Here is a 12,138-nt window from a genome sequence, read left to right as displayed (position 1 = left end):
GAAGGACTTGGTCCACTTACTCCTTCCCAGGGTTCGGTTCACGTGCACGACGTGGTCATGGTCGGAGCTCGGCGGAGCTGCTCGGGACATGGTCGACGTGGTCGTGGTCGGAGCTCAGCGGAGCTGCTCAGGGCGTGGTCAACGTGGTCATGGTCGGTGCTCGGCGGAGCTGCTCGGGACGTGGTCATGGTCGGCGAGGCAAAAATCCCCTTCTCTTCCCCGGTGTGCTCCCGCCGGTGGTGAGGTCACCGGCGAACCTCTCGGGCGGTACTGGTGCGCGATTAAGGTAGGCAAAAGCGTCGCCAAGCCTCGGCGAGTGCAGCGGTGGTGTCAAGGTGGCGGCTGGGGCTTCCCAAGGCTCTGGCCACGGTGAACGGTGGCGTGGGTTTGTCGGCGTGCATGGACAGGGCTGCAGTGGTAGCGAGATCCTAGTTGGAGGAGCATGTGAGCTCCATGGCGCTTCTACGGCCATGGTGGGCATGTTGAAGGAGCTCCTGGTGCTCCTAGTGGCTCCGCCCACGGTGGTGGGGGCAAAACAGAAGCGGTGGCGCTCCGACAAGGTGCGGTGCGGCAACGTAGGGCTCCGGTGGCTTCTTCCTCGGCTAAGGTTAGCGCGGTGTGACTCTCGTCATGGCGGAGCTAGTCGGGGTGTCAACGTCGCCTTTACTGCAACGTAAAAGACGCGGTGGTCTCGCCATGGTTGTGCTCTCGGCCATGGTGAGCGTGCCTGTGCATGTGCGCTCCTGCTCCGATGTACAACGTCATGGCTGGGGTCCTCCTTTTGGCTGATGGCAGCGTGCACGGCACGTCCTAGGTCTCGGCAAGCGTGGCCATGGCGGTCTCCCTGGCTAACCAGTTGGGCTAGGCTAGAGCTCGAAGCTTCAGCAAGGTTTCGATCATGGCGGTGCACGTTCCATTTGGCTAGGGAGGTGGTCTCAGCAAGATGGCTCACCGCAGGGTTTGTGGCGGTAGGATGGCGGTGCGGTGGCGAGGCGAGGCCGTGATGAGGCGATGCAGTGCTGTGCCGAGCAGCTATGTCACTGTAGCTGATCGGGGCGGCGCTCCTGGCTCCGGCGAGGTCCTCCCCGCAGCGGCTTCCTTCTCCTCCTTGCTTCTCCCTCCTCCCTCTCTCTTAGCTTGACACTGTGTGGTGCTGTGCCACCAGCGGCGGCGGCGAACGGGCTGAGGGTTAGGGCTCACGGATGTTGGCTTTTATAGCCAAACTCCAAGGGCTCTAATGGCGGACGACGATCAGGCGGTGGTGATACGTGTGGCGCATCCGACGGTTCGCGTGCGGTAGCGTAAGCGCGGCGTAAGTGGGAACAAGGTCATGCGATTTGCGTGACCCCGGGCCCGCACCTGCTCCGCGGTCGGCGCTCGGTCGGGTGGAGAGGCTGGCGTGGGGAGGAAGAAGACCCTGTTGCTGGGGTGGCTGACGTGTGGGGTCTGGTTGGCAGCTTGTCCTGTTGCGGCGGCGTGCGGTGCGTGACGTCTGACGGGCGGTTCCGGCTTGTCAGCGGCTTGTGCGCGCGCGGGCGGTAGGGTGCTGCTGGGCCGGCTTTGTGGGCCGCGTGAGTGAGTGGGAGGGTAGGCGGCTGGTTAGCTGGGCCGGTCGAGGCAGGCTGGGCTGAGCTGCTGCCTCCCTCTTCTTTCCTTTCTCTTTTTCTTTTTCTATTTCTTTTCGTATTATGTTACACCTCTTTCATGTATATAAATCAAAGTGGCATATTTCTCCTTTGGTATAATGTCCCATGGTGATAAACATTGGTCATGGTATATGTTGGGATATTAATCCCATGTTAGTACATTTATTTATAAACAAATATTTGTTAGCTTTTATTAATCAACACATAAACTCAAATAAAATCCAAATCACCATGTTGAATATAATGCAACTTGATGTATGCTATGTGGTAAAATAAATTTAAGGTGATGAGGTGAGATACTTATGCAAGTCATGTAGGTTTAGTTGGATTACGACTAATGCAACACTTAGGGTTAGCTCCTACAAATGTCACTCATTATCACATGGGGTTTTGAAGAAAAATTTTGTAGTTGGGATTTTTGGTGTGTGGATTTTTGGGTTGTTACACTCATGGCTAGTTTCATGCATTACATTTGACTAAGGCTAAACCACTCTTTTATTTCATAGAAATGGACAGTTGTTATGTGGTTTTCTATGGGAAGACTCCTGGGATTTACCTGACTTGGCATGAGTGCAGTAAACAAGTTCTTGTGGTAAAAAATGCTATATAGAAGAAGTATAGTAGCTATGAGCAAGCTGTTAGAGATTTTCATGCATTAGTGAGAGATGTCAATGCGTCTCTGGGAGCAGCAGCTCCCCTCCCCTATGATCCGGTTCCTCAGGATGCTTTTGCTCAAAGCATTGCTCCTTCTGATGGTTATGGTAAGGCTGGTTGGACTATGGACGAAGGTGGGCAATACTAGGCACTATGGCTGTCCCACTTAGGCTTGTGATGACTACAACTAGATGATGGATGAGCTATCCCACTTACTAATTTGTGTAATCCATTTCTGTTACCTATTTTCTATCTGTTGTTCAAATACTGCTGCTTACTAATTAGGCTGTTGATGTTGTTGTTTTGCCTTGCTTCATTGGTATTTTGTGAAGTTAGAGCAACTATGACTCCATGGTTAATTACCTAATTTTTCTAAGGCCTGTCGGTTATGTGATGTTGGATTACTCTTACCTACATCCAAACTGTTGTTCACTTCTGTTATGGATTGATCAACTGTTAATTTGTCTGAGGCATAGTGCTTTTAACAACACTAATTGTATGGTTTACTTGTTCAAACTCTTGCTCATTCCATTGCTATATCTGCATTTATGCATCTTGACTATGGGCCTGGCCGAGGCTAGCCAACAACCAAACACAATCTCGGTTCGGTAGTTGGCTCCTCAGCCCGGCTGCATGTGTGGAATCAAACACAATTTCAAATGGGCCTGGCCAGTTACATACTTGATGCCAAACATAAACAGTTGCACCACTTGGGGCAGGCCTAGGCTGGCCTGGGCCTGACGGATGGGCCAAGACAGTCCCAGCCACCCTCCCAAACACGCTCAAGATGTACATAAGATTAATTGATCCATTTTCTTAAACTACACCTATGACATGTGGGCCTACTCTCTTAGAGCAATTACTCTCTTCAGTGCACACTCATGAGTAGGGATGAAAACGGATCGGATACGAACGGATATCACTGATATTACATTTGTTTTCATATTTCTGTCCGGATTCGGATTCGAATACGGATAGTGTCAACTATGTCGGATAGGATACGATTAGATATCGACATCATAAACATGCGATTTGAGTATTCGGATACGGATACGGTATCGGATGTTGGATATCCGGACTCGGATATGGATAGATCTAACCCCTCTAAACGGATTCGGTTTCGAATACGGTCGGAAAATATCCGTATCGTTTTCATCCCTACTCATGAGGAGGATTTCCCAACAACAAGTTAGGCTCTCCATGGATCATAGCCCTGCTCGTTTGTGCTTGTTTGACTTATAAGCCATGGCTGAAAGTACTATTGGCTGGTTTGGTGTGAGAGAAAAATATTGTTTGTTGGCTGATAAGCCATGGCTTATAAGCCAAATACGACCAAGCGAACAGGCTGTATACCAGCAGAATCAAGTTTAAACGTAAGTTATTCAACAACACTGCTGTTCGCCAATAGGACACAAGAATATAACATGATAAAACCAGGACCGTTCAACACGATGTCATCAAACGTAGAGGGGAAACATAAATGAAAGCATCAAACGAAATGCTGGGTAGCCGGTAGCCCAGATGGATAGGTTAGCTGGCTGATTGCCTGATGATTACTGAATGATGAACAGGCGATACAGAGTGTGGCAGAGTGTGACGGTGATATATATCTGCAGTCTTCTAGCTACTCCATCCTCGTTCTCGTTCTACATTATTCACGATTCACAAGTGAGAAAACATTACAGCAACAGGGGAAAACTGTCAAAGAATTATGTTCGCAGAGACAAATGCATATGGAGATGCATGTGATAGGCGCGTAAGAAACTTTACCTGACCAGGGTGGCTTCTTTTTCCAAGATAAACACCGGGCGACTCGGGAGAGCATCTGCAGCGAACTGGAACACACCCTGCACCAGCTGCTCAGATCTCTCGCGTTCCTCTGTCTCAGATGTTGGTGGGGTATCAGTATCAATGTATCCCGCTCTCCATACATTGATCTGCGTGAGGCTCCGGAGATGCTGGAGTCCGACCGGTGTAGCCTTGTCCCATCCGTGTGGATCGAGTCCTAACACGAGCTTCCTGAGCTTGGGCATAGCCCCTGCCTCAAATGTCAAGCACGATATGGCATCACAGTCAAAAAGCAAGTGCTTGAGGACTGCAAATCCTGTGGAGCCTATAACAATCTTTTCTCTTGGAACGCCTGGTATCCGCAGGTCGAGTTGGGAGAGATGGTAGCATCCCAATGGTGCCAACATCTTCCTTGCGAGTGACCTCTTTCACCATGAGTTCCAGGCTGTTGATGTTGTGGAGAACTCCTACCCACTTGGGAACTCTAGGGAAGAACCATCCTGACAAATTAAGGTGCTCAAGATTGCGAAAAGGTGGAGAAAATGAGCTCAGAGAATCACCGCTGCTGCTCTCGTAGAAAGACTCCATAGAAAGCCGTTTCAGGTTACCTAGTTTTCCCATGGAAGAGCTCAGAGCAGCCATCCATGTCGCCTCAGGTGTATCATCATTGTCCGCACATGCAAGGATTGTGTTCCAATACACCTCACGAGAATTGATCAGCTTCAAGTCCGCAAGATTGGTGAGCTCGCTTAGGTCCTCTGTATTTTCCAATGAGTTCTTTGCTAGATTGAATCCATCCAAAGTGCGCAACGACTTCAGCTTGCCAATTCTGCCTGACAACCTTGTACTTGTACCTGGTGGCAGGACCAGATGGGATAAGTGTGGCAAGTCAACCATGTCTTTTGGGATTCTGCAGCTTGATCTCATAGGTAGTTCCAGCGTCTCCAAATACTGGAGCATCCCAATTTGACTTGGCAATACTATAGAGAGCTGGGGTGCACCTCTTAACCATCCCTTGCAATATTCAACCTTTAAATATCTCAGATGTGACAACCTGATAATACCTGTAAGGTCAAGTCTAGTCACACGCATAGAAAGTCCAAGGAATAGCATCCGAAGGAACTTAAACTCCAAGAATGGGGGTGTTCGCTCTGGAGCCCCAAAGATGGCAAGGGAACGAACTTGTGATAGGTGGCCAGTTGTGGTCATTGGCATTGTGGCACCCTCTGTAGAACTCAAGTTATGGGAGAGTCGGCGAACCTTATCTTGCACTTTTGCCACAGCTTGCAAACTCTGGACAAGACTGACAAAATTATCTTCTGTGCACCTCCTAATGATTAAATCAAGCATCATATCATGTACCCTGCAGGATAGCACCTCAGTGTCATAGTCTTCATATGTAGGTTGAATCTCAGTGTCCTGTTGACCAGCTCAATAAAATAACTCTTCGCAACGTCCCATCTATTTCGACCAGTAGAATTACTCACAAAACCTTCTGCCACCCATTGTCTAACTAGATCATTGCTTCTAATCTGGTGATCCTCGGGGTAAATACCAAGATACAGAAAGCATGCCTTTAGATGACGAGGAAGACTCTTGTAGCTGAGGTCTAAGCTATGGATCATATCTTCATAAGCGGTGCTTGTCGCAAATTCAGCAGCTAAAGAATTTTGTATGTATTCCCACTCCTTTATTTTTGTGGGCTGCATAGCTAAAATACTAGCTACAGTAATAATTGCAAGCGGTAGCCCACCACACTTCTTCAGAATATCACTGGAAATTTCTTGGAATTGAGAGGGGCAAGCAACATGAGATCCGAATATTCTATTGAAGAATAATTCTTTTGAATGTAGCTGACTTAGGGGTTTCATGTTATGAATGCATCCATGATCACTGCAACAGGCCCTAGCCACTTTATCAATTCGTGTAGTTACTATGACTCTGCTGTGGCAATTATTTTGTGGAAAGGCACATCTAATAAAATTCCATGCTTGTAGGTCCCATAAATCATGAACAACAACCAAGTACCTACAGAAACATTCCGTATTGAGCATATGTTCGAATGCATACTGAATAAGCATGGTCACCTTTATTAAAAAAAAAACAAATTACATATATACATCGTCGCGTTGCATACAAAATGTTGCGATACATGTTTTTGGACATAGGGCTGTATTCCTTGTACATGTATACTGGACTTAAACACAAGTACGAATTTCATGTAAATATGCAATTAATTTTTTTATTAATGTTCCAGATCAATTATTTTCTAAGATAAGAAAATTTTAACATCAAGTACTTTTCTGAGAATTAGTAACCATCAAAATATGGCGTATCACTTTTTATATTACACTCATGGGGTGTGATCTGGCTCTCCATTTTTAGGTAAGTTAATAAACTGCAAGAAAAAGTTTTTAGAGTTGAAAAACTGGTTAATATTAAGCTAGGCTAGTTTGTACAAACCTAAAATTAGTTAGAATTAAATATTTGTGATGCCCACCCTAATATTCAAGCATATGTCTGTACTGAATCATAAATTTGTTTCTTTGGTTCCTGTTAGGCTCACACAAATTTGTCACAATTATTACATCAACTAATAATCTGATTAGCAAAAAGCTAAACAACAACATGGGAACATTTTTTTTTCACAAATTTTTCTTACTAGGTTAAGTTGAAATATAAACAGTATGATATGCAGGCTAGTAAGCATTAAGAGACAAGATTTAAACTAAGACTGAATAATACCTCTTATCCACTAAATGTTCCCTGAGTTTGTTGATGTGGTCTTGCACCTCGCAAGTATAAGAAGGTGGTTGTAGCCCAACTTGTGACTGTATACTGATAAGTAACCTTATCAAATCTAGTTTTTGAGAGACAGACACGAATGCCTTGCAACTGAACTGTTCTCCAACTATACGTTGTACCTCTGAGGCAAGAGTGGTCTTGCCTAAACCTCCAAATCCTACAATGGACACCACCTTCAAATGTTCCTCTTCATCCATCATCCATTTGACAAGATCTTCTTTTTGCTTTTCAATGCCCACAAGACTAGTTGGATCCTTGCACTAGTAAAAAAAGGGCTTCTATTCCCGGCTGCCAACCCTCTTTATTCCCGGTTACGCAGCCGGGAATAGGAGTTCGGGAATAAATGGTTAGTAGCCGGGAATAGAAGTGGACCTTTAGTCCCGGTTGGTGATACCAACCGGGACTAAAAAGGTAGCCACGCCAGCGCCTGGGCTGGCCCCTTTATTCCCAGTTGGTATTACCAACCGGGACTAAAGGGTCTTTTTTTTTCTTTTTCTGCTTATTTCAATTGATGATTCTTTTTTGTTTTAATTTGGTTTTCGAATACGCATTATTCGCTGTAAAGTAATATACGTATACGCGCGTGTACTGTAAAGTTTTCGCTCGATCAATGCACGCAAGCAACACAAGTAAAAGTAAACTAAAACATAATATTACATTTCATCGTCACATGTAAAGTTTGCATTAATTGTACATTTCATCATCACATGTTCTTTGGATCAATATGAAATTTGGCTTTCATCATCACATATTTGGGTCACAGTAAAACTCGCCGCCGGGAGTTAAGACATGATCATTCAGAAATCCACCTATTGTCTCTTGGATTGCTTTGAGATGGTGTGTGTCCAGGGTTTTTTCCTTCAACCAACGAGTCTTCAATTTGAGATATGAGATAAAGAAAAAAGTATATTAGTATATATATATATATATGTGTGTGTATCAAGAATAATTATAAATAAATTGTATCTATCACAAATATATATATATATATATATATATATATATATATATATATATATATATATATATATATATATATATATATAGGGAGAGGCTATTCAGTAGCCGGCTACAAAATAAGTTATTCTGTAGCCACCTCCATTTACTATAATTTTATATACTAATTTACCATAATATAAATACATATTTACGATAGTTGGGTTACTATAACACATGGGGATATTTATCATAATGTTATATTAAACCACTTAGTAAGGAGTTACTATAATCTCGTAAAATAACATAGTAATTATCGTAACTCAAAGTGGCTACAGAATAAGTTATTCTGTAGCCAGCTACAGGATAGTAGTTATATATATATATATATATATATATATATATATATATATATATATATATATATATATATATATACACTTACCCTTTTTTGCTCTAGACTAGTTCTTGTCACGTTGCTTCTCTAAGAACATCTTGATATTGGCCTCCATTTATGCTTTCCATGTTGGTTGGAGTTTAGGGTTTTTGAATACGATATGTGGATCAATGAAACCAATTTCAGTACACCCTCTCTTTTTGCACTCTCCCATCTCAAACCTGCATCATATATATAGAGTGAGGATAATAAACACATACATGTACGTACGTAGCGACTTATTATTAATTAGTAGAAAGAATCACTTACAGACAATAGCAGCTGATGAGAGTCAATATAATTCATAAATATAATATATATATATATACCGGCGGTTTAGAATTAATGGAGTGTTGGCGACGGGCGGTGGTGGACAGCGGCGCTGGATCGAGGCACGGGGGCTCCTGGCCGGGCACGGCGTCGTCGGGGCTACTCCGGCGAGGTGTGGGTGGACGTCGGGATGCCCTCCGGTGAGGAAGAAGGCGCGGCGTCGGGCCGGGGTGGCCCGGGAAAGTGAAATCGGCGGCGGCGTGGCGCGCGCGCGGCGTCGGGGGCAGCCAGGGGCTCCTCCTTGAGGGGCACGGCGTCGGGGCTACTTCGGCGAGGTGGGCGGGCATCGGGGTGCCCTCCTATGAGGAAGGCGGCGTCGGGGTTGGCCGGGAAGGCGAAATCGGCGCCGGCGTGGCGCGCGCGCGGCGTCGGGGGTAGCCAGGGGCTCCTCGGTGAGGGGCGCGGCGTCGGGGCTACTTCGGCGAGGTGGGCGTGCCTCGGGGTGCCCTCCGGTGAGGAAGGCGGTGTCGGGGGTGGCTGGGGAGGCGAATCGGTGGCGGCGGAGCTCTAGGGACGCGCTGAAGACGAAGATGATCGATGAGGAGGAAGAGAGAAGGGAGGCGGCGGTATATAGGAGAGGGACCTTTAGTCCCGGCTCCATCCACCGCCCGGGACTAAAGCACCTTTAGTTCTGGCTCCTGCCACCAGCCGAGACTAAAGGGGGACCTTTAGTCCCTTCTGTTGGAAGGAGCCGGGACTAAAGGATTTTTTGACGAGCCGCCAAATGCAGCCCACCTTTAGTCCCAGCTAGTGGCAGGAGCCGGGACTAAAGGTGGGCTACATTTTCATTTTCCGCCGACTTTTAAGCAGATCACTTTATTTTATATATGTTTTGTATTTAAATGTTTAAGTCTTATTATTTGCGTAGTAAATTCAATACTAGGCATAAAATGTTTTAGAAAAAGTAATAAACTTTATTTTCATTTACTGCACAAAAAAAATATGTGACCTAAACTATTGTGTTTTTTATTATAAATGTTGAACATAATGCAACTAATACTCACTATTTTCGTTAATGCAAAAATGTAGACTTTAATTGAAATTATTAAATTTATTGGTTTTCGACAGGAAATTAGTTTTCACATAATTGTAACATAAATCTCTAGGTTCTTCATTAATCATTGTATAATTAATCGGTGAGTTCGGGCAGAAATTCAATTAAAGTTAAAAAAGTACCAAACCACCTCAGAAAAATCTCAAACTTGGTGGTGGCTACACATAGGGCATTTGTAGTCTTGAGAAAAAGTTTGAGACCAATCCGGCACTGGAAAGCAAATGGACTTCAGAGTCCTAGAGAACCTAGGTGTATAGATAGGGTTCGACGAAAGGTTCTATATACCTCTGTGAAGCACGTCGACTCCGTCTATGTCAAAATGGCTTGAAATTTTTTTGGCAGTCATTTACACCCAAAATATGGCCCCACACAAGATCTTAGATTTTTCTGATAATTATTTTTATTATTACATTTTTCTTTGTGCCGCGTGAGACGAAATACGGTGAATTACATATTGAAAACAATATAATTTTGCATCAACCTCCACAAATATTTGTCTCCTAGGGCACAATAGACCATTTGGCAAAGTTTGGCACCATTCCGGATCATTTAGGGGGTGGACCCAGTTCAATGTATAATTAATCGGTGAATTCGCGCGAAAATTCAATTAAAGTGAAAAAAGTACCAAACCACCTCAGAAAAATCTCAAACTTAGTGGTGGCTACACATAAGGCATTTGAAGTCTTGAGAAAAAGTTTTAGCCCAATCCGGCACTAGAAAGCACATAGACCTCAGAATCCCAGAGAACCTAGGTGTATAGATAGGGTTCGACGAAAGGTTCTATATACCTCTGTGAAGCATGTCGACTTCGCCTATGTCGAAATGGCTTAAAACTTTTTTGGCAGTCATTTACACCCAAAATATGGCCCCACACAAGATCTTAGGTTTTTCTGATAATTATTTTTATTATTACATTTTTCTTTGTGCCGCGTGAGACGAAATACGGTGAATTACATATTCAAAACAATATAATTTTGCATCAACCTCCACAAATATTTGTCTCCTAGGGCACAAGAGACCATTTGGCAAAGTTTGACACCATTCCGGATCTTTTCGGGGGTGGACTCAGTTCAACGTATAATTAATCGGTGAAGTCGCATGGAAATTCAATTAAAGTGAAAAAAATTACCAAACCAATTCAGAAAAATCTCGAACTTGGTGGTGGCTTCACACTGGGCATTTGAAACCCTGATAAAAATTATGAGATCAATTAGGCATTAGAAAGCACATGGACCAGAAAATTCAAAGTATAGTTAACAAAATAATATAATCAATTAAAGGGTCTTTTCTCTTATTAAATAAATGTTTGGGTGCTTTCTTGTCGAGAAAGTGACTTAGTTCAGATGGCTAGCTAGTGCGCTGCGGTTTGGACCTTGGCTATGAGGTCGTGGGTTCAATGCCTGGCTGCCCCATTTTTTTTTGTCCAGCGCGACTATATTATTTTATCAAGAAAGATTTTATCCCGGTTATAGCCTAGAGCCGGGACTAAAGGTCATCCTTTAGTCCCGGCTGGAGCCTCAAGCCAGGAGTAAAGATTTATTCCCGGTTGGAAGGTCCAGCCGGGACTAAAGGATAACCTTTAGTCCTGGTTCTGGGCTATAAGCGGGACTAATTGTTGCCTACCGTTGCCACACACTTGGGGCAGGAACTTTGTATCCTTGTTTGAGGATACAACCGGGACTAATAGTCCCTTTAGTCCCGAACACAAAAATACCAGGACTAAAGGCAAAAATAGAGGCAGGATGAAAGGTCTGTTTTTCAGTAGTGTTGTACAGTGCTGATAAGCGAGGATCAATAACAACTGAAGTAGTAGTAGATATGCACTCATCAAGTTTGTACCTTCCTCAGCGTTCGCTTGCTTGGATGACATGAGTATTGATTTCCTGGATCTGACTTGCTATGCGATTTCGATCCTTGAATTTCTGTATATAGTGCGAAGCTTCTTGGAGAATCCCCACCTTATGAGCAGTCTCACCAACACTGTGGATGAAGTCATCGATGCAATCTTCAATGTCGTACGACATCTCTATTACATGTTTCCTCCAATTCATGACCAATGAATCGAGTTCATCGGCCTTGTCCATCTTTTCAAGGAGAGCGTTGATGTTGGAGAGTTCATCCTTGAGGAAGGACACCTCCTTCTGCAGGCCGTTGATCTTCTTGTACTTGTCAGCCATAAGTGTGGTAAGCTTGGCCAAGAGGGGCTTCATCAAAAGATAGTCTGTTTCAATTTGGGTTGAATCTGGACCGAGCTGAGGACCATGATGGAGATTATCTATCCCTACACGAAACGCGTTAGATGATGAACTCACCGGCCATACTAATAGTTTATGCTCTGACAGTCTCAAATCTAAACATTTGCATTTTACTCCCTCCATTTCAAATTATAAGTCATTCCAAGAATCTTGGGAAGTCAAAGTATCTCAAGTTTGACCAGATTTATATGATAAGATAATAACATTTATGATACTAACGAAGTATCATTAGGT

General features: G+C 44.3%; 1 pseudogene; it reads right to left on the bottom strand.

Moving 5' to 3' along the window:
• Positions 1–4,373: 4,373 nt before the first annotated feature.
• On the bottom strand, positions 4,374–11,859 carry LOC136469287 (disease resistance protein RGA5-like; annotated as a pseudogene).
• Positions 11,860–12,138: the final 279 nt, after the last annotated feature.

The sequence above is a fragment of the Miscanthus floridulus genome, chromosome 8, assembly GCF_019320115.1.
Source record: "Miscanthus floridulus cultivar M001 chromosome 8, ASM1932011v1, whole genome shotgun sequence".
Lineage (NCBI taxonomy): Eukaryota > Viridiplantae > Streptophyta > Magnoliopsida > Poales > Poaceae > Miscanthus > Miscanthus floridulus.
The sequence above is the reverse complement of the archived record's forward strand: the minus strand, read 5'-3'. Positions and strand labels throughout refer to the sequence as shown.